Source organism: Ailuropoda melanoleuca, chromosome 7, assembly GCF_002007445.2.
Source record: "Ailuropoda melanoleuca isolate Jingjing chromosome 7, ASM200744v2, whole genome shotgun sequence".
Classification (NCBI taxonomy): domain Eukaryota; kingdom Metazoa; phylum Chordata; class Mammalia; order Carnivora; family Ursidae; genus Ailuropoda; species Ailuropoda melanoleuca.
In genome coordinates, this window is record NC_048224.1 from 41958279 (window position 1) to 41978186 (window position 19908).

Here is a 19908-nt window from a genome sequence, read left to right on the forward strand (position 1 = left end):
TCTCTGGGAGACAATAGCAAATAGTTCACTGATGTACTGGATCTTCTAGAACGCATTTTTATGGACTGTAATTGGATGAGCAAGCAGAGCACAATGCATGGTATGGAAAGGTAAACAGTTAGAAGCCGCGGGTTCAAGACCCAGCTCTCATGCTAGTTTGCTGTGTGAATTTGGATCCTCTGGTCCTCTCTGTTATGTGATTGCCCTGTGATACAGATGTGTTAAAGCGGAATGGTCTTCAGCTTCTGCATTAATTAAGACTAAATTAGTTCAATGAAACGGTGATTTAAATAGGATAGAAATGTCCTTCTTCCTTTGGTAGAGGTCTCAAGACCCTTGGTTGCCAACCCATATATTCCACCTTTGAAGACGCAGTAACACACAAAGCTCACTGATCAAGAGTACGCATTCCACATGTACTGCAAAGTGCCTTTACTCAAGAAATCCGCAAGGACCCAGGAGCCTTTTGTTTTTCCAGAAAGCAGGAGATAGAAAGAGCCAAGAACACACCACCTCTAATGATTAAATATACAAGCTGGCGACTGCACATACCGTTTCAACTCCCATTCTGTTGGCTGGAACTTTGTCATATGGCCTCATCCAGCTGCCAAGTTGACTGGGGAACACTTTTTATTCTTAGCTGCTACAGAGCCAGCTAAAACCTGTAGTTCCCTCACTCTGAGAGTTGAGGAGAACGGATACTGCAGAACAATTAGAAGTCTCTGCCAAGCGTTCCTTCCAGAACTCACAATCCAGGATTCTAGGTGTTATGCACAGATTAGATGATAAAAGTCAAATCACCCTCCCTCAGGGCCTTCCTCACTGAGTGATAGTCAAGATGCCTTGATCATGGAATCAGCAAGCAGTATACACCCAGGGCTGTCCCAGAGAAACAGAACATGAGCCACACAGGCATTTTCAAATTTCTAGTAGCCAAAGACAGCAAAACCAACAGGTGAAATTAATTCTAATAATATATCACATGTAACCCAATCATGCAATCAATGGAAAAAGTTATTCAAGAGATAGCTTACATTCCTGTTTTCATACCAGGTCTTCGAGTTTACACTTAGAGCAGCTCAATTTGAACCAGGCTCATTTCCAGGGCTCCAGAACCACAGGTGGCTATCGGCCACCATCGAAGCCAATGCAGTTCTGGATTGCGGCTACTAGAAAAATAGTACCATTGTACGCACACATAAATTACTTTGTTATAAAAAGACTCTGTTAATTCATGCAGGTTTAACACAGTATTACAGTCTATATGAATACATGTACGAATGAAAGAAAACATTATCTCCCCCCCTCCTCCCCCGAGGATTTCGATGGATAAGTGACAGTAGCTACTGGCTTTCTGGATCATCAGAGGTCTCACAACCATACCAGATGACCATACCAACTACACAAGTCAGGTCGAACTGTCTGGAATCCAGCTCTGCCACTTACTAGGTATGTCACCAAGATTAAGATGTTGAATTCCTCTGAGCCCAAGTGCCCTACCTGTAAAAATGTTGAGGTCTTTTTCTTTTTCTTTCTTTCTTTTTTTTTAAAATTATCTCTTGGAAGCTGGACTCAGCAGAAATAGTACTGGACCAAGAAGAATAAAGAGTTTGGATTGCAGCTTCACCTTTCCTCTGAAACTATCCATCTTGTCCTTTCTCTGGATCTTACCTTTCCCATTTTGGAAGCTCGAGGGGAGGGCTTCCCAATTTGTCTTTTTTCTTTTCAGATGAATCACTTCAATTTAAAGTAAAACTAAAATAGTCACATTTCTAGGATACGACTAGGGAGATGATTGCTTTCTCGACTTGTGATGACTTCCAACAATTTTGTAAAAGAGAGAATTAAAGATTTGGAAGCTTGAGACATTCACAGTGGTCCGATGTTTGTAAACAGACACATTCTTTGGAAAAAGGAAGGGGAGGGGTCAGGGGGAAGTATCTCTATGGTGGTGACCTTTAGCATAAGGGTTGCAAGTAAACTCTGGGTGCTCTCAACCATTGCTGCTGAAAGTGTATATTGAGGAATCTTTCTGGAAGCCAGTTTGGCAACGCATATCCAAAACACATAAAATGTGTACATCCTTTCATGTAACAATTTTATGTGTCAGAATTTAAGGAAACAATCTGATGTTCACAAAGATATGTTTATTCAAGTGTTCCTTGCTCTATTACTGACATTTCCATAAAATGGAACTACTCTGACTGTAAAAAATAAAGGAAATAGTAAAAAAATTACGGTTTAGGCATATGGGTGGATATTATTAAACCACTAAAAGCCATGTTTTCAGAGAATATTTAGTGATGCAGGGAAATGCCTCACTACAATGTTGAACCGAAGAAGATCACTAACAATGCATACAATATGGTTCTAACCCCCTTTGAAAGTTGACTTCTTTCCAGAGGGTCCCCCAGACACCCTGTCCTTGTTTTCCAGTCTTCTGACCCCTGCTTCTCCCCTCCTTCTTATGTCCTCAGTGTGAATCTTTTTTTTTTTTTTTTTAATAGCTCAAGCTTCCTTAACCTTGATGTTGTTGATGCTGTGGGCTGGACGATCCTTTGTTGCAGCTGGGGGAAGGGCTGTCCTATGTTCTGCAGGACATTGAACGGCATCCCTGGTGTCTCCTCACTAGATGCCATTGGCACTCTTCTTCCAGATGAGACAACCAAAATGTCTCTAGACACTGCCAAATGTCCCCTTGGGGACTAAACCACACATCTCCTCCTCCAGTCTTGTGGTTAGCCGAGTTTGGTGATTATTCAACTCTTCTTGCCAGTGAGAGGTACAAACTGAAGATACTTCCTGATTACCGCCCCCTCCCCCAGCTGTCTCCCTGTCTGTCTCTGTGTCACACACACACACACACACTCCCATGCACACCGTCGCACATCCCCCCACTCCAGCACACCCTGATACTCTCACATGAACACCAAGATTAATTCACTAAGACAACTCAATCGGTGTGCACACTTGGCGTGTCCCTCCATGGAGCATTCCCAGCAAGATCTCTTTCCACCATGGGAGTAGATCCCTCACGGAGCAGTCTTTCCTCTCTTGGTTCATCCTCTGGTGTCCAGAGTGAATGCAGATACTTGTGCTCCTAGAGCTCAGTGATCGGGAGGTGACGCTGAGGCCCAAGGTGACTTTACCATTTGTCCCAGTAAATTCTTGTCCCAGCAGATAAAGCTGCAGACCAACAAATGACCTCATCATGAACCTCAGGGATCTCATTAAACCCATTTATCCTGCTCTGGACAACTGGGTGCTCATGTGGACAAATGCCATCCTTCTCAGGACAATGGATTGCTCAGCTGGGCAAACCTTCTTGCTGATCGAACAGCTGTTGACTCATCAACATTCACCCAGGACACTAGACTTTCCACGTCCTCTAATCCCAAACTATTAGGGCAATCTGCCTGAAACGCTCAAATCTGGATCCCCAGACACTATACAGGTCACCTCCCCTTTCGAGACACACAGATACTCCCTCACGATGGCGTTCTCCCTTAAGTGACCAGTAAAAACTCAGCTTTGCCCGATAAATGGAAGTCTCTGGGGGAAAAGCAGTCCTCTAGGGCCTGTCTTTTAAAGAAGGGGGCACCATCAGAGAGCATGGACCCAATGATGCTTACAAAAAGCCCAGGGGGAAATTTTGATATAGCAGTTTCTCTGCAGCTCTGGTCAGATAAGATTCCTAAGCGATGGTGTTGCACTGCACTTCACGAGTAGAGAGAAGCCAACCGGAAGTTTTATGGTCTTCCTGCCCATGGCATGTGAGTGCAAGTGGAACAGAGCTAGGGCCACAGGTTTCAGAAGCAGAGAAAAGAGAAAGCACAGAAACGCACACACACAGACAGTGGAATTATGGCTGATTTCATTTTTGTACTTTTCTGTATTTAAAATTAATATCTTCATGAGGATGTCTTCCTGTTCACCAAAGTAATTAGTCTTCTGATTTTAGATAAAATAATAGGTTAATAGAATTCTCTCCTAGAATATAGTGAGTGATCCAGGATATTGACTTCAAGGGAGCGCCAAAGAAATCAGAGACTTAGTCCTGGAGATTCTCCTTTTTCTTCATGGTTCAGAAGAGCACTAGCAAAAATGACTACAGACTTCGAGGGTGTGTCACTTGGACCAAGACTTACTTTGAAGTAAAAATGAAAAGGACTGCAATTACTGCTCCCCCTCCCACCCCCCGCTCATGTTTGTTTAATCATCTCATGCCTACTAGGAGATGCACTCAGCAGTGAGATGGGATAGGTAAGCCATGGAGCATAGGACAGGATACAATGACTAGGCACTAAAATAAATCATACGGCCGATACCCAGGGACATGGACGGATGTATAAACTGAGAAAGCCCTTGACCCAGTAAGTCCCTGTAAAGAAGAAGCCTCTGGGGTTGGCTTCAGCCCTACTACTTAGTATTTTGTGACCATGAGCAAAATGCTTCACCTTTTGACAAAATAGTTTCTTCACCTGCAAAGGGGAGATACCTGGACCTTGTCCAGGGAACCTCGTGAGTTTGTTATAGCAATCAAGGGCGAGAACAGATATATACATGTCTAGGAGACAGTTCAAAGGCAGGGCATTGCGAGAATACCTCTCAACGTTTCAAATGTCTCATTGACTGATATTAACATAGATTAAGATATTCAGCCCACACTCAATGTAAATGTCAGAGCTACTTAGCTCTATGGGACTGCTTGAGGCAGAGATAGAGGCATTTGGGGATCTCCACCTTATCTCACAGCGCCTTGGCCTGGAGAGCCCCCCCCCCACTTGGAGCCTGGTTCCCACAGGGCTGTGGGGAGGGCTGTGTGGGGGCTGGGTATGCCCAGCAAGAGCATACCTAGAGGAAGGCTTAAGTTCTTAGGAATGCTGGCCACAGCTGCCCACCACCCATCATTAACATTTCATGCCTAGCATGTAATCCATACACGGATTTTCCAGGGTGGAGTCAGAAATGAGAGGAATGAGGAGAGGCAGCTGGGGAGGCAAAGCTCCTTCATCTGGTATTTATTTACTGTGTGTCCACCAAGGATACACCAGAGCCAGAACACCCAGAGCCAACGCGATGATAAAGTCCACCTGGTCATTGTACCCATCACAAGCTTCAAGGGTTTAAGCAATTTGCCCCAGGTCACAGAGCTCACCAATAGCTAAGAATTCACACCCAGCTGCATGAATACCCTTCTGCCTAACGCCAGCTGAGCGGCTGGAGCATAGGACAGCATCAGTTCTAGACTTCCTACTATAAATTCTCTCCATCACCTATGCATGGCCAGAGGGCAGAGGGCAAAAGAAGGTAAGAAGAAATGAGACCTTCAATGGTTAGTGTTCTTATTTCTCCCACACAAGCAGAATTTTTGCCTAACTATGCAAAATGCTTCACTATGCAAATCATCCCAGAAGTGGGTTAGGTCCTGGGGCTAAATGCTTTTGACTTTTGTTTCTTCTGCCACTCTCCACGTTTTGATTTTAAGAACCAAATAATCCAAGAATGTCATAATCCAATGTTAATGAATGACACATGCATGAAATCTAACAAAAATGACCAAATATCCTTTTTAAGAAAAAACTTAATTTGGGGTGGGATGACTTGAGGCAGTAACTTCCCACTTTTCTTTGGCTTTTGAAATACAAAGTAGGGAAAGTCTGTCAAAACAGATTTTGATAGGTTGGGGAAAAGATTTTTCTAAAATCCCTGAGATGCTCAGGATTTGAATAGGGTCACAGTCCTTACTGCTTGTGAACCCACATGCCCGCTAGCCGGAAATGTAGTATTTCTTTCTTTCTTTCTTTCTTTTCTTTCCTTTCTTTTCTTTCTTTCTTTTTCAGACTCCCCTAATTCTCCAGATTTTCCAAGAACCTTAGATGCTTACTCAATTCCAATAGGATTAATTTTTTAAATAATAATTTATTATATTATGTTAATCACCATACAGTACATCCCTAGTTTTTGATGTAAAGTTCTATAATTCATTACTGGGTATTTATACGCAGGATTAATTCTTTTTCTAAATTCTAAGCCCTGGGGAAGAGCGGATTCTCAGCACCTGCTTCTCCCCACCTCACGGTGGCGCTGTGGTAGCTCAGTCCTGCAGAGCTCCAAGGGGGCTTTTCCAGTCCCCCCTGCGAGGTGCTTGCTGGCCCAGCTCCTCGCCCAGGCTGCAGATCTTACCCTGTCTTCAGAAGGAATCGTCCTCTTCGGTCACATCCACAAGCCTGGGCATTTTTGTCCACATCGCTACGGTTTTCCCCAAGTGCTATACCCAAGCTAGCTTTCCTTGTGTTAACTGTGAATGTGGGCTAGCTTGTGTCTCACTTTTCTAAAGATAGCTTTATTTGTAGTGCCTGTTGCTTGTCTCTGAACCTCTGATGAGGTATGGGCCTTCCTGTCCTCACCTTCCACCTTTTAGAGTTCTTTCTCACTTCAGATCTCAGGGAGCAGCAACTTGGTCCGCTGAGCCATCAGCTCCCGAGAGAACTGCCCTGACCTCCTTAGATGAACTGACCCCTCTTGTTCCGAGCGAGCTGCTCTGGGGACAATTAGTCTCCATAAATAACAGCTCTGACGCAATAATACAAGATTCTGTTCCTGATTTCCTCTTGCCTCACAGTGTCGTCCACACTTATGAAACTCAGGGAGCCCAGAACACATTTCTTCTAAGCGATTTCTTTTTCCATATCTAAGCAGAAGAGTGACTAGCATAAACTTCAAATCCATCCCTTCCGATGCATTCAATCCATCTGACACCCTGTTTGATGTCCTGGCAGCACTGGATCGGGGGATATGTTCCATGATAATGTGAAAAAGTGTGGCATCTGGCGTCTGAGCGGGGGCGTTTGAAGCCTGGCTCTCCTTCGTCACTTATATGACCGAGTCATTGTCATCTCAAAACGCTGTTATCTCAAGGATTCCTCCCCTTGCCTCCCGTTTCCCCCTCACTGATCCAACAACCCCGCTGCACCCAGATTGATTTGTCCAAATGACTGCTCTTCGTGACAGGCTCTAAAAGAAAAAAAACCCCTTTCCTATATTCGAGTTTTCTGCACTGATCATGCAGTCCGTTTGTGCTTTAGAAAATAAAGCAGGGGGCATGAAAATAAACCACGAGGGCATGCCTATGGCAGTTAAAACGGAATGAACTAGAAGTAAATGCAACATCAAGGATAGCTCTCCAGGTCTTTTGGATGACTGAAAAAAGCGTGGTGCAGAGACGTTCGGAATGGTTCTGTGTATGTTCAAGTTTAGATAAACGGAGAGTGAAATGAGTTGAGATTGAAGGGCCCAGGAAATCGTACTTCCCTTCCCGGCCAGAGTTCAAACCCTTCCCACTGCAGGGGCCGCAGGTCAAGCTCTCTGTGCAGCCCCTTGAGGGACTCTTCTTTGGGGCTGAGGTGGGGGAAAGGGCATCCTCTGTCCTTTCCCTATGACAAGCTGGAGGTGAAGAACAGCAGAGCACCCTGGCAAATTCTTTCTCGAAAAAGTGCCTAATGCTTCGATTACTTTTTCCCTCAGAAGAATTAAGTATAAACGTTTTCATAAAGCCTGTGAGTGGGTCATGGGGCATCTTGGGCAAATGTTCTCAAGTCTTAACACAGAATTGCGAGGCTTTGGAATATGGGGCATTGGATAGGTTTGATGGGTATTGCCTTATAGGTGCTTTCTGCACAAACTCCCAGGTAGTAGGAGACAATGCTGTTAACATTATACACCACATTAAGGCCCAAAGTTTTCCCAGTCAGGACCCACTGGTGTTCCTTCAGCACCCAGCTCTTCTGGGTCCAGCCCTATGCTGCGTGTTCAGAAATGAACAAGGGCAGACTCCCAGCTTTGGGGGCATCTGGTTGGAATGTCCTCCCCGGTCAGTTCTCTGCAACTGGCCTCTACGCACAGGCTAAGCCTCTCAGGTGTGATGGGGTCTGTGTGGATGGCACCGCCTACGTCCCCACGTCCAGGCCTTTGCTAGGTGCTTTCCTCTGCCTGCAGTAACCGTTCTTCCCCCGGCGAACATACGCTCACCCCAAAGGCCAGGGAAGCTTTGCCGATGCCTGGTGCACGGCATTTCTCCCACTTGACTCAGATCTCTCCTCTGTATACGGCGAACCCTTTTTCCAGTCGGCCCGGGGTCGTCCATGTCTCCCCCATCGGACTAAGAGCTCCTTGATGGCACAGCCCTTGGCTTTTTATTTCTGTGTTTTCTAAGATGCCAGATGCAGTGACTGGCCCTGGTCTGTTGGAGGAACATCGAAGTGTGTCTTTTAGGCCATGAGCGGCGTGGCCCTTAGTACACACCACTACCTCCCCTCCTTCCTGAGGGCGTCCCTTATCCTGAAGGCCCTGGATTCTCAAGGGGAGTCAGGAAGAGCGGCGGTCCGGATGTGTGGAAAGAGCACTGGGCAAAGCACCAGGAGGCTTGGATTTTCACCCCTGCCTTGTGAGCTTCCTGCTCCAGGGACAATTACTTTCCAGGTCTGGGCCTCAGTCTCTGCCTGGGGGGGGGGTGCTGTGGCTCAGAGCTCTGAATATGTCTCTTGCTCTTTGCTGTGCTGCTTTCGGATCAAAGCTCCCCTGTGTCTCTGTCTCTCTTTCCCCTCTGTCCTTCCTCTTAGGTGCGTAATAAACCAAGAGTTTACAGTAAAAGCACAGGAAGAGCTGAATGATGTGTTCTCTTCAGGAAAGTACCTGGTCCCCCAGGGAGCCAGAGGCTGCCTCAGGAGCCCCATGCCTCCCGAGCTGTGGGTCCTGAGGGCTTTCAGTGTAGACCCGCCAACCCAACTCCAGCCTTTGATGTGGCTTTGACTGTGCATGATACACCAGCTGCCCTGATTCAGAGCTGCGGAAAGGCGTGTTGCTCTCTGCCACCGACCCCAGGGATGGAGCGGTGGTGGCGGCGGGGGGAGGGGGTAGAGAGGGAAGGGCCATCGGGGAAATGGAAGCGATCGTGACCCTCAACAGCCACACCTCGCCCGATCCCCAGACTCCGGGCCGGACCAACCTGCTGTCCACATAAGAGGAACTCTGTGCACTTTGAGAAGCCAGGCAACGCTCAGAGGAAATCCCTGGAGACACAACACATTGAATAATCAGCCCCCGAATCTTCAGAGCTGTCTGTGCTCTTATGCAGACCTGAGGAACCCCCGTTTATTCATTCATGTCTTGTTCTTCGTAGAAATGAAGGCGGTAGAGGAGCCTGAAGATATGGTTTCAACTCGGGGCTTTCATTCAACTCATTCATTCATTCAGCCATTCACTCATTCACTGACTTAGCAAAGGGCTGAGGACCTTTGTGACACACGGCACTGTGCTGGGCATCGGGGGTGCAAGGGTTTTAGATCGACGATACAGAGAGAGAGAGAGATGAACGCAGCTACAGTACAGATACAACACAGATCTACACAGACAGATATAACTGGGCCCTTGCAAAGCTCAGAATCTGGCAAAGGACACAGCATTCTACAAACAGGCACAATTAATTGTGGTAATTGCCCAGAGGGAACAGACTGGGGAACCACAAACCTATAAAATGGGGGAATTGTGATTTATTCTGGGGGTCAGGCTAGGTTTCCTGCATTGCCATTTGCTCGCTGAGCTCCAAGGAAAGGAGGTGGCCAGCCCCCCAGCCCCTACCACAAACACCTGTCAAACTAATTGTCCCGTGCGTTCTGCAGTCAGACTGCTTGAGTTTCTCATTCTGTCTCCACTCCAAAGTAAGTAGTTAACAGAGTCCTGGACCCGGGCTCCTTCGTTCTCCCTTCCAGCTGTAGCCTGAGAGCGCTGCTTTGTTTCAGGGGACGGGAATGCTGTTCCTCCAGGTACCACGACTGTTTTGGGGTGCAAAGAATGGAGGGACCAGATCCTGAAGGGGGCATTTCCTTTCCAAGAGGTTACCCAGGGGCTCCAGCCACTGGATTCTGTCTATCTCTCATTGGCCAGAACTGGATCTTCCCACTACTCCTAGTGGAAGGGATGTCTAGGGGAGGCAGGAGGATTTGACAGCGGGCGCTTTGGCTCTTTGAGCCGAATCAGAGGCGACTGGCTGGGAGACTAGCTGTGTCTCCCTGAGCTTGGACTTGCTTTTGGTAATCTGTCTCTTTTCTGCTCTTTTGGCAACACGCACCAGCTTTTCTTTCTGGCAATGAACCTGCTCGCAGGATAGAAGTTCATGTTCTGCCTTCTTGAAACCAAAGGAGGGACTTCAGGACTTGGAATCCTGAGCATGAGAGACAAAGATGGAAAAAGAGTTGTATGTTTATTCTAAGGCCTGGTCAAAACGACTGGTTATTTCCTGCTACCCAGCACCCCGGAACTGCCCAATTTCTGTTCTTTTTACATTGTGTTTTCTAGTCTTCTCTTAGCTTCAGTGAGCCAAAGCCTCTGCTCCCTCTTCCCGGAGCAGAAGTGCCCTTTCCCCCCACCCCCACCTCCAGTCAGAAGTGCCCTTTCCCCCCCCCCCCCTCCTCCCCGCCTCTCCCCACCCCCAGCACCCAGCTCTCCAGCTTTTCATTTGAAGCTCATCCTAGCAGTCAAGTTGGTCGGCTTTTCTGCTTTAGGTCATTGCCTATATGTCTGTGCCCTCCCCTGCCTCCTCTCTTGTGACTGTAAGCTCCTTGAGGGCAGGGCTGGGTCGAATTCATATTCAGGCCTCGAACACCTAGCATGGTGATTAGCGTGTGGGGTCTCTTGCTCCGTGTTCGTTACAGCCACAGCGTGTTCATTACAGCCGCAGCAAGGTACTGGGAATTATTACAGAACACGCAAAGCAGAAGACAAGCGTCTTGGCCATGGTGGGATTCCTGACCATGTCTCCAGAACCTTTCCGGAATCCTACTAGCTGCACAGACTTAGTGACTCCTTATTCTTCAGTAAGTTTTGACTCCTGGAGTCACCCTCCGCTCTATACCACAACAAATTCTCTTCCCCCACCTCCTCTTCCCCCTCCTTTCCTCCTTTGTTGTCATCTTCTCCATCGTCACCATCGTCACCATCGTCACCATCATCGACTTACATGAAGCATTTACTGTGTGCCAGGCCTGTTCTAAGTGTTAGGTAAGACGATGAGCCTCTTGCCCAAGATCGTAGCTAATTCAGGGCAGGGTTAGGACTCAGACTGGTCAATTTGACCCCATACCTGTGTTTTGGACCCCTCCCTCCCTCAGCCACAAAGGGTCTGAGGATGGCGGGTAACTTCTCCAGCCGTGCTCCACCTTCAAATCCCCCCTCCCCCGCAGAGCTCTGCAGGGCCAGCTGTGGCGCACACCGACCCCCGAGCCCGAGGACCGTGGCGCGCAGCCGTCCTCCACGCTGCCCTGCCTCTGTTCCACGTGACTCGCCTGACGTTCCCACCCAAACACGCGGCCGCGCACCAGGCGTGCGCACTATGTTCTCACTGCCCCAAACGTCCGCCCCGACCCACTTGTGGAAATCACACCCTTCACTTGAGACCTATGCCAACTGATAGAGGCATGTGAAATCCCTCTGGATTCACTCTCCCTTTCAAAGTTGGGCTGCTCTCTTTTTCAGCCTGTACAGAACGCCTTACTTTCCTCTGGCGTCTAAGGAAGCTGTGTAGGGAAGGGACCAGGGCCTGGGGAACAGACACTGTTGGAGCCCCTTACTAGCTTGATGGATTTGGGCAAGTCACGTGGCCTGAGTCTCCTGGTATCTGTAGAAAGGAGATAGTAGTATATACCTTGAGAATAGGAGACAATTCTCATAAAAGGGCTCATGCCCTTGCCCACCTCACCCCTCTCTGCTACCTCTGCCACCCACCCCCTCTCTGAGGCCAACTTGCTAAGCAGCCCACAGGCCTGACTTTCTATTCTCTTCCAGAGACTAGATCATCTTGGTGATAATGGCATTAAGAAATGACACCACGGGCTGTTAATCACTTCTGTCTCCTCTGCGAGGGCACTCATTGACCTCGATGTAATTTCCTGGCCTCCCGATGTCTCGGTGCCCCAGTGGCTGGTGAGAAGCACCCTGGACATGAATGTCTGTCCCCCCGAAGGTGGAAATCCTATCTTGATGGTCTTGCCACTGGCTTATCGGTGAGTCAGATAAAGGACATTACAGACCCTATGTGGAGAAGGGGAGGATGTGTGTACATGTGAAAGGAGAATGACCTGGGCTTAGTTATGGGACTGCCTCTGATTCACTGTGTGCTTCCTCCAAGGTTCTGCCCCTCTCTGGCCTCAGTTTCCCATCTGTACAAGGGGATGGAGGGACTCCATTCCTAAGCAGTGTCTACCTGCATCAACTCATTAGGGTCTGTGTGCCCGTTTCAGGGGACAATGCTGGCTATAGAGGCCCCATGGTTTTGAAGGAGGGGTGATGATTGGTGGTGGAAGGGTGATGAATTAGAGGAGTTCAGGATGTGTGTGGGGGTGGGTGGGGGGACGGTGACCAATTCAGGGGTCTGCTAAGGAACATCTACCTAGGGACAGTCACTGGGAATTCAGTGCCACTTTGAATTATCGAAGATACTCTAGAAAGCCTTTGTAGATCACCCTAAAGGCAAGCAGTCGATGGTCACTGAGAACCTACTGTATACCTATGTGTTACTGATGGGAACTTCACATTATAATTTATTTTTTATATGGATAGTTGAGTTACTCAAATACTTTATCTCAGGGCATCGTATGATATTTGGTCCAAACAGCTTTCTTGTTTTAATTTTTATTTTATAATATTATTTTTCTTCCCTGCACCCTCACTCCCTTCTCCCATCCTCCCCACACCCATCCTAAAAATGTGTGTATATTTTTGAGCATGTGTCGCATTTATGGTGAATGGGTAAGCTTTTAATTTATATATATGATGCTATGATGTGTATTTCATTCAGTTTCTCCTTCCTCCCCTCAATGTTTTAGGACTCTGTCCAGGTCTTGTTGCTAATGGACACAGTTTTAGGGGTGCACGGCCAGACTCTTCATCACGTGGGATTAGTACTGCATCGTATCATGAAGATTCTATCAGTCCGGTGCTAGTAAGTTATTCGTGACCCTCTTTGCTTGCTAAATTTCCCCTTTTTTAATAGACCAGGAGCAGACTTCAGGCTACGATATTTGCAGGCAGCACACTCTAGCTGAAATTAAATTAAAATGTAATTTTAAAAATGTATTTATTTAAATGGCTCCTTCTATTTTTAATAAGCAACTCTGGTTTTCTACTTAAAGAAATGACATTCCCTATTTAATAGAATCTAAAATGTGGCTGATTATATCAACAACATTATTCTATATTCCATTAAGAAAGGAAAAATAATTCTACTAATTAAACCATCATACATCACCGAGGGGAAGAAACATGCCTGCTTTCAAAGATGTTAAATGTGAACAAATATGCATCCACTTCTGTTTCCTTTAGCAAGTAAGGTTATTTAAGCAAAGAAGAGAATTGATTGAAGGAAAAAAAATAGCAAATAAATGACAATAGTCATGGTGAGCAAATTTGGTAGAAATGGGGTTGCAGATGTGGGAGTGACCGGAGTTTGGGAAACACTGAATCGTGCCATGTAGGTAGTCCTCATACCAACTTTGTAAGGGGCGTATGCTTACGCCTGGTGGGTAGACAGGGAGGAGTGGTGGCCTTCCCAAGACCACGGGGTTGAGAGCAAATCCACGCTCAGGCAGGTAGGTCAAAAGTCCCTGCGCCCAGGTACCAGCAGTTCCTAAGTCGGGAACTCTGAGGGGCCTTGGGGAGTGCCCAGATCTTGTCCTCTTTCCCTCCCATCTTGAGTCCTTTGAAGCACCCGAACGCTTTCGTGTCAGCAACACCTTCACTTATGCTTGAGTATGACCTGGTGGATTCTGGCACTTTTCTCATGGTAGCTACCTTATGCATGAAGAAGTCACACGATGAGGAGTGCGCATTTCTGACATCGAGGCACCCACTAAGGGATGCATGTTGATGTCAGAGAACGTTCTAGTTACCATGGTAGAAGTAGCGGTTGCTTTGTTAGCAGTAAGTTCTTTCACTTTTACTTTTATTTGACCCTTACCACCATCATGAGTAGATATTCTCCCCCTTTTTCAGGTGGGAAAACTGACAATGTTAACTTGCCCCAAATGACACATTAATAATTTAATAATTGGGAGAACTATAAGTAGATCCACAAAGACACTACCTTTCTGTTTATTTATTTATTTAAAAATTTTATTTATTTATTTGAGAGAGAGAGTGCGCTGTGGGAGGGGCAGAGGGAGCTAGAGAGAGAATCCTCAAGCAGACTCCCTGCTGAGTGCGGAGCCTGACTCGGGGCTCAATCCCAGGACCCTGAGATCATGACCTTCTGAACTGATATCAAGCACTGGCCATTTAAGCATCTGAGCCACGTAGGATCCCCCCCACTTTTTCTAAATTAAGCTTCTATTTTGAGATAATTGTAAATTCGCTATTGTAAGAAATGCTAATAGAGAGAGATCCCGGGCATGCGCCCCATTACCGGATTTACCACTTTCTCCCTTGTAAGACCTTGTAACACTGTAGTCCTGAATCACAGCCAGGACGCTGACGTTGGTATAATCAAGATGCAGAACATTTCCATAGGTCTGTCATCCGTGTTGCCGTTTTAATAGACACCCCCACCTCCTTTTCCTGCCCTACTCCCCCCATCCCATCTCTGACTCCTAGCAACTCCTGGCAAAACTTCTGTTTTGCATTTCTATAATTGTGTTGTTTCAAAATGTTACGTAAGTGGAATCATACAGTACGCAACATTTTGAGATTATTTTCCTCACTCAGCTTAATTCTCTGGAGATTCCTGCAAGTTGTTCAGTGCATCAGTAGTCAGTCTGTCCCTCTCTGTTACTGAGTTCCATGGTCTGCAGGGACCGAAGTCTAACCATTCACCTAGTGAAGGACATCTGATTTTGTGTGAACATAATCTTCATTTTTTTTTAAAGATTTTATTTATTTATTTTGAGAGAGAACATGTGCAAGCACAAGCAGGGGGAGGGCAGAGGAGAAGAAGAGGGAGAGAAGCAGACTCCCCCCTGAGCCCAACACGGGGCTCAATCTCAGGACTCTGAGGTCATGACCTCAGCTGAAATCAAGAGTCAGAGGCTTCATCAACTGAGCCACCCAAGCGCCCCCGTAAGTCTTCATGTTTGAAGGGTAAATGCCCAAGAGTGCAGTTGCTGGGCTGTATGACAGTTGCATGTTTATTTCTTCAACGAAACTGCCAGGCTGTTTTCCAGAGTGGCTGGGGTACATTATATCCCTTACCAGCAATGTCCAAGTGACCCCAATTCCCTGCCTCTTCACTAACATTGGGTTTGGTCACTAATTTTTATTTTGACCAATTTGATGGTCGTGTGGCTCTATCTCATTGTGGTTTTAATTCACTTTCCCCTGATGGCTAATGACATCGAGCATCCTTTTCTTACGCTTGGTTGCTGTCCGTGTATCCTCTTTGGTGAAATTCTGCCTTTTTCTTTTTTCCCTGAATTGTCTTTTATTCTTCCCCAATATCCTTTCCTTTAAAAAATACAATTGTCCTGAGAGAATTGTAGATTCATGTGCAATTGCACGAACTGATACGGAGATCAGTAATAAAAAGATGAGTAATGCGAGTAGTGGGCAAAAGATTTGAAAAGACGTTTCTCCCAAGAGAATATACAAATGGGCAAGAGGCACATGAAAACACGTGCAGCTTCAGCAGCCATCAGGGAAATACAAATTAAAACCGTGGTGAAATAGCACTCCACCTGTCCCAGGGTGGTTAAAATAAAGCAAGAGACCCAAAGTAGCAAGTGTTGGTGAGGGTGTGGAGAAATCGAAACCCTCACACGCCACTGATGGGAATGTAAAATGGTGCAGCTGTTTTGGAAAACAGTCTGGCTGATTGTCAAAAGGTTAAACACAGAGTTGCCATACGATTCAGCAATTCCATTCCTGGGTATATGCTCAAGAGAATGAAAACATTTGTCCACACAAAAACCTGTGCGTGAATATTCCCACTAGCATTATCCCTAGCAGCCCCCAAACGGAAACAACCCAAATGTCCATCAACGGATGAACAGATAAATAGCATGTGATCTACCCATGCAGTGGAACCTTGTTCATCAAAAAAAGGAAATAGGGGCGCCTGGGTAGCGCAGTCGTTAAGCGTCTGCCTTCGGCTCAGGGCGTGATGCCGGCGTTCCGGGATCGAGTCCCACATCGGGCTCCTCTGCTGGGAGCCTGCTTCTTCCTCTCCCACCCCCCTGCTTGTGTTCCCTCTCTCGCTGACCGTCTCTCTGTTACATAAATAAATAGAATCTTAAAAAAATAAAATAAAATATTGATGCACACTACTGTAGGTGCTGCGTGAAAGACGCCAGTCACCAAGGACCACCTGCAGTATGATTTCAATTATAAGAAATATCCAGAACAGACAGGCCTATAGAGACAAGAAAGTAGATCAGTAGTTGCCTAGGGCTTGGGTCATGGGGGTATTAAGAGATGACAGAGAAAGGGAGCAGAGTTTCTTGATTGGGATAATTACAATGTTTTGAAATTATGGTGATGAATGTACAAGTTCGTGCCACGGAACTGCACACTTTACTCGAGGAAATTGTATGGTCTGTGAATTGATCTCAATAAACCTGTATCTGTTCTTTTTTTTTTTTTTTAAGATTTTATTCAGTTATTTGAGAGAGAGAGCAAGAGCTTGTGCAAGCAGGGGGAGCGGCAGAAGGAGAGGGAGAAGCAGACTTCCCCACTCACTGGGAAGCCAGATGCAGGGCTCGATCCCAGGCCCCTGAGATCGTGACCTGAGTCCAAGTCAGACACTTAACCGACTGAGCCACCCAGGCGTCCCAAACCTGTTTTCTTTTTTCTTAAAAGAAATAATACAGAGATTCTGTATACTCTTTACCCAGTTTCCCCCAGTGCTAATATGTTGCAAAGCTGTGGTGTGATAGAATCCTGAGACCGAGATGCTGAGGTTGACACGATCCAAGGATGTTATTTAGATTTCCCTAGTTTTACTTCTACTCCTCTGTGCGTGCGTGTGCGTGCGTGTGCGTGTGTGTGTTTAGTTCTACACATTTTATCACATGTGTAGGTTTGTGTATCCACCACCACGGGCAAGAGACCAAAGGGAATATTGCCTCTTTTAAAGCCTGGCTCACCCTAGATTCTGTACGAAGCCGTGCTCCAAAGACCTTTAGTTTGGCCTCACCGTTACTAACCCAAAGCAAGGAAGTTTGCCTCCGAGCATTTCCTTCTTGCTTGTCAAAGGGCAAGAGTCACAGAAGGCCATGAATTCCCACCCACACCGGAAGAACGGAAGGTTGGGATCGCGGGCACCATTCATCTAGATTCTAGAATCACCCACACTTCTGAAAGAGTAGGAAATGATCTTACCAAAAGGAAGAATGTGAATTCTGGAAGGGGGGTACGCCTCCGTGTCTTCACTCCCCGCTTTCTCCTCCCACCAATTTCAAAAGCGATCTACCTCCCAGGCCTGGTGGGTAACTCGTCAGCGCTTTCGGAGATCCGGTATTTATCGGCTTGCCCCAAGCACACACTGTCAGGGAGAGGACTGGCAATGATTCATCTGTACTAATCCCTGTGTTTTCATCAGCCTTGCTGCTGTTCGAGGGGACAGCCCCGGCCGTACTTCCACATCATCATCACTTTGGTTTCTCTCAAAATGTTTGCTCAGAAAAAGCCCAGAGTTTGGCCTCGGTTCTTTCTGGGCTTCCAGGGGAATTTCCCGTCCTTCTCGGACTCCAAGGGTGAAGTTGCTAGAAGGTTTGCTTCTTACCTGGCAGGGCAGAAGGTAAAGCTGGCTTCTGCATGGATTGTTGTTGCTGTTGTTGTTGTTTTTAATCAAAGACAAGCTTGCTGTGTTCACATCCTTTGGGACAAAGAGCTATGGGAGGAAGGCCCTGATAATTACTCTCTTGTCTCTCAGCTGTGATCGCACTGCCCCCAAATCACTGGGCCTGTCATAGCTGACCACATGCTAGTCCCAGCTCTACCCTCCGCCTGGATTTTGTGACCCAGCCATGATGTGACAATCTAAAACTTAGCTCACGCAGATCCATTCCCTACAACCCTAACTGGGGCCCACAAACACCGACTTCATCATCTGACCCCCACCCTTGCAAAACCTCAAACACTGACACTCACGATCTCCGTGAAGCTTCACACTGTGACCAGAAGGATCCCCTAAAGGAGTACTCCTACTAATCCTACTACTAATATCATGATTAATTGAGCAAATTTGTGAGACAGATAGAAGCTCAGAGATGCCAAAAGACTTGTCCAAGATCACAGACTGTATGGCCATAAAAATTTATAATAACAAATGTAAATTTCTCCCCTTTAGCCATGGTTTCCTTGCAGCCTCATACCTCCTTCAAGCTCATCCCAGAGGAAGTACCTGACCTCCTCAGTAAGACCACAGCCTTGCAAACTGGACCTTATAAAGAAGGAAAGGATGACCAGCAGGCTAGAGATTCAAGGAGGAGTTGACGCCGAAGCTTGTGACTGAAGGCAGTCTGCTGGCAGAATTCCCTCTTCCCCGAGGGAGATCAGTCTTTACCTTAAGGCCTTCAACTGATTAGATGCAGCCCACCCACATTATGGAGAGCAATCTGCTTTGAAGAAAGTCTAAATGTTAACCTTATCTGAAAAGTACCTTCACAGCAACTTCTGGATGTGTTTGATCAAATATCTGAGTACTATGGTCAAGCCACATTGACACGTACAATTAACTATCACAGCAGCTAAGGGTTTTATGGAAAGAAAACTGGGGGGAAAGAAGAGGGGACTGAAACAACCTATGGGGGCATTTGGCTAAGAAAAGAAAAGCACTTTAGATAAATGAAAGAAACATCCAGAACAGAGGGTGGTTCTTGCTAAACTCTCTGCTTGGGGGGCTACCCAGCAAAGCCACCTTGAAGGACATGGTACCATCAGGGCAGCCATCTCAAAGTAATCATGGCAACATGGTGTCTCTTTGGCCCAGAGAGGCTTGGAGGGTTAGCCGTATCCAGCTGCCTTTGGTTCCTGTGTGTGCAGACAGCTGCGTGCCAGTTAAAAGATCCATCATAGCAGAACTGAGGTAGCTCTGTACAGAAGGCTGCAGAGATAACAAACCACTTGGGCTGCAGCTGAATGGATTCACTGCCAGGCCTCAGAAAGTTCTCGAGGACGTGGCCCTGAATCAGCCAAGGAGTGCCCAACTTCACCCAAGCAGAGAGAGAGACACACACACAGCAGACCTCAAGTTTCACTGGCTGCAGACTTCAGGTGCAAGCACTAGCAGGTCCGCGTGCAATTGGGTAGGTCAAGGGTGTTGCTTCTGACACGAGTGTTGATCTGGCTTTGTGCCTGCAGGCCCCACGCTTGCCCTTCCATTGTGTGGTTGCATAAACCACGCCCAGGCACCATCTTGGAGGGGAGTCGGGGATGGCAGGCAGAAAACTGTGACTTCGAGATTGGTTCTTGTTCTCCCAGAGAGACTGAGAAGTTCCTCAAGAGTTTGTTTAAACTATTGGCTGGAATAGAGTATAAATTATATAGAATTTAAAGTCCACCTTTTATCTGTGAATTAGCATGAGGAACTACCTTCATTAGAGATGGTGATGGATTTCAGAATTGATGTGTAATTACCGTTGTGACCTTGTTATATTAGTAAGCGGTAAATCCGGGAGTGAACACTAGCTATTCATTTCTCCAAACCAGAGTTTCATGCTGACCCCCAGACAGTGTCAACGTGATCAACTGACACTCTCCGTGAGCCTCTGGGACCACTGGCCAGCCTTGATCCTGTCTTCTGGACACCCCCCTCTAGCGTGGACTTACTCTGAGGTCAGCTTAGACTAACCGAGGGAAGGACATTTTCATCATTCTTTGTATAACCCACTGCTATATTCTGATTACTTTTATTTTGATAATTTT

The 19908-nt window shown here is 46.7% G+C and overlaps 1 long non-coding RNA gene across 1 annotated transcript; it reads left to right on the forward strand.

Moving 5' to 3' along the window:
- The first annotated feature begins 10747 nt into the window (after positions 1-10747).
- On the forward strand, positions 10748-19430 carry LOC117803013. The gene is made up of 4 exons (XR_004626552.1): positions 10748-10874; positions 11842-12059; positions 12882-12997; positions 18332-19430. It is a non-coding gene; the product is annotated as an uncharacterized LOC117803013 (long non-coding RNA).
- The last annotated feature ends 478 nt before the right edge of the window (positions 19431-19908 follow it).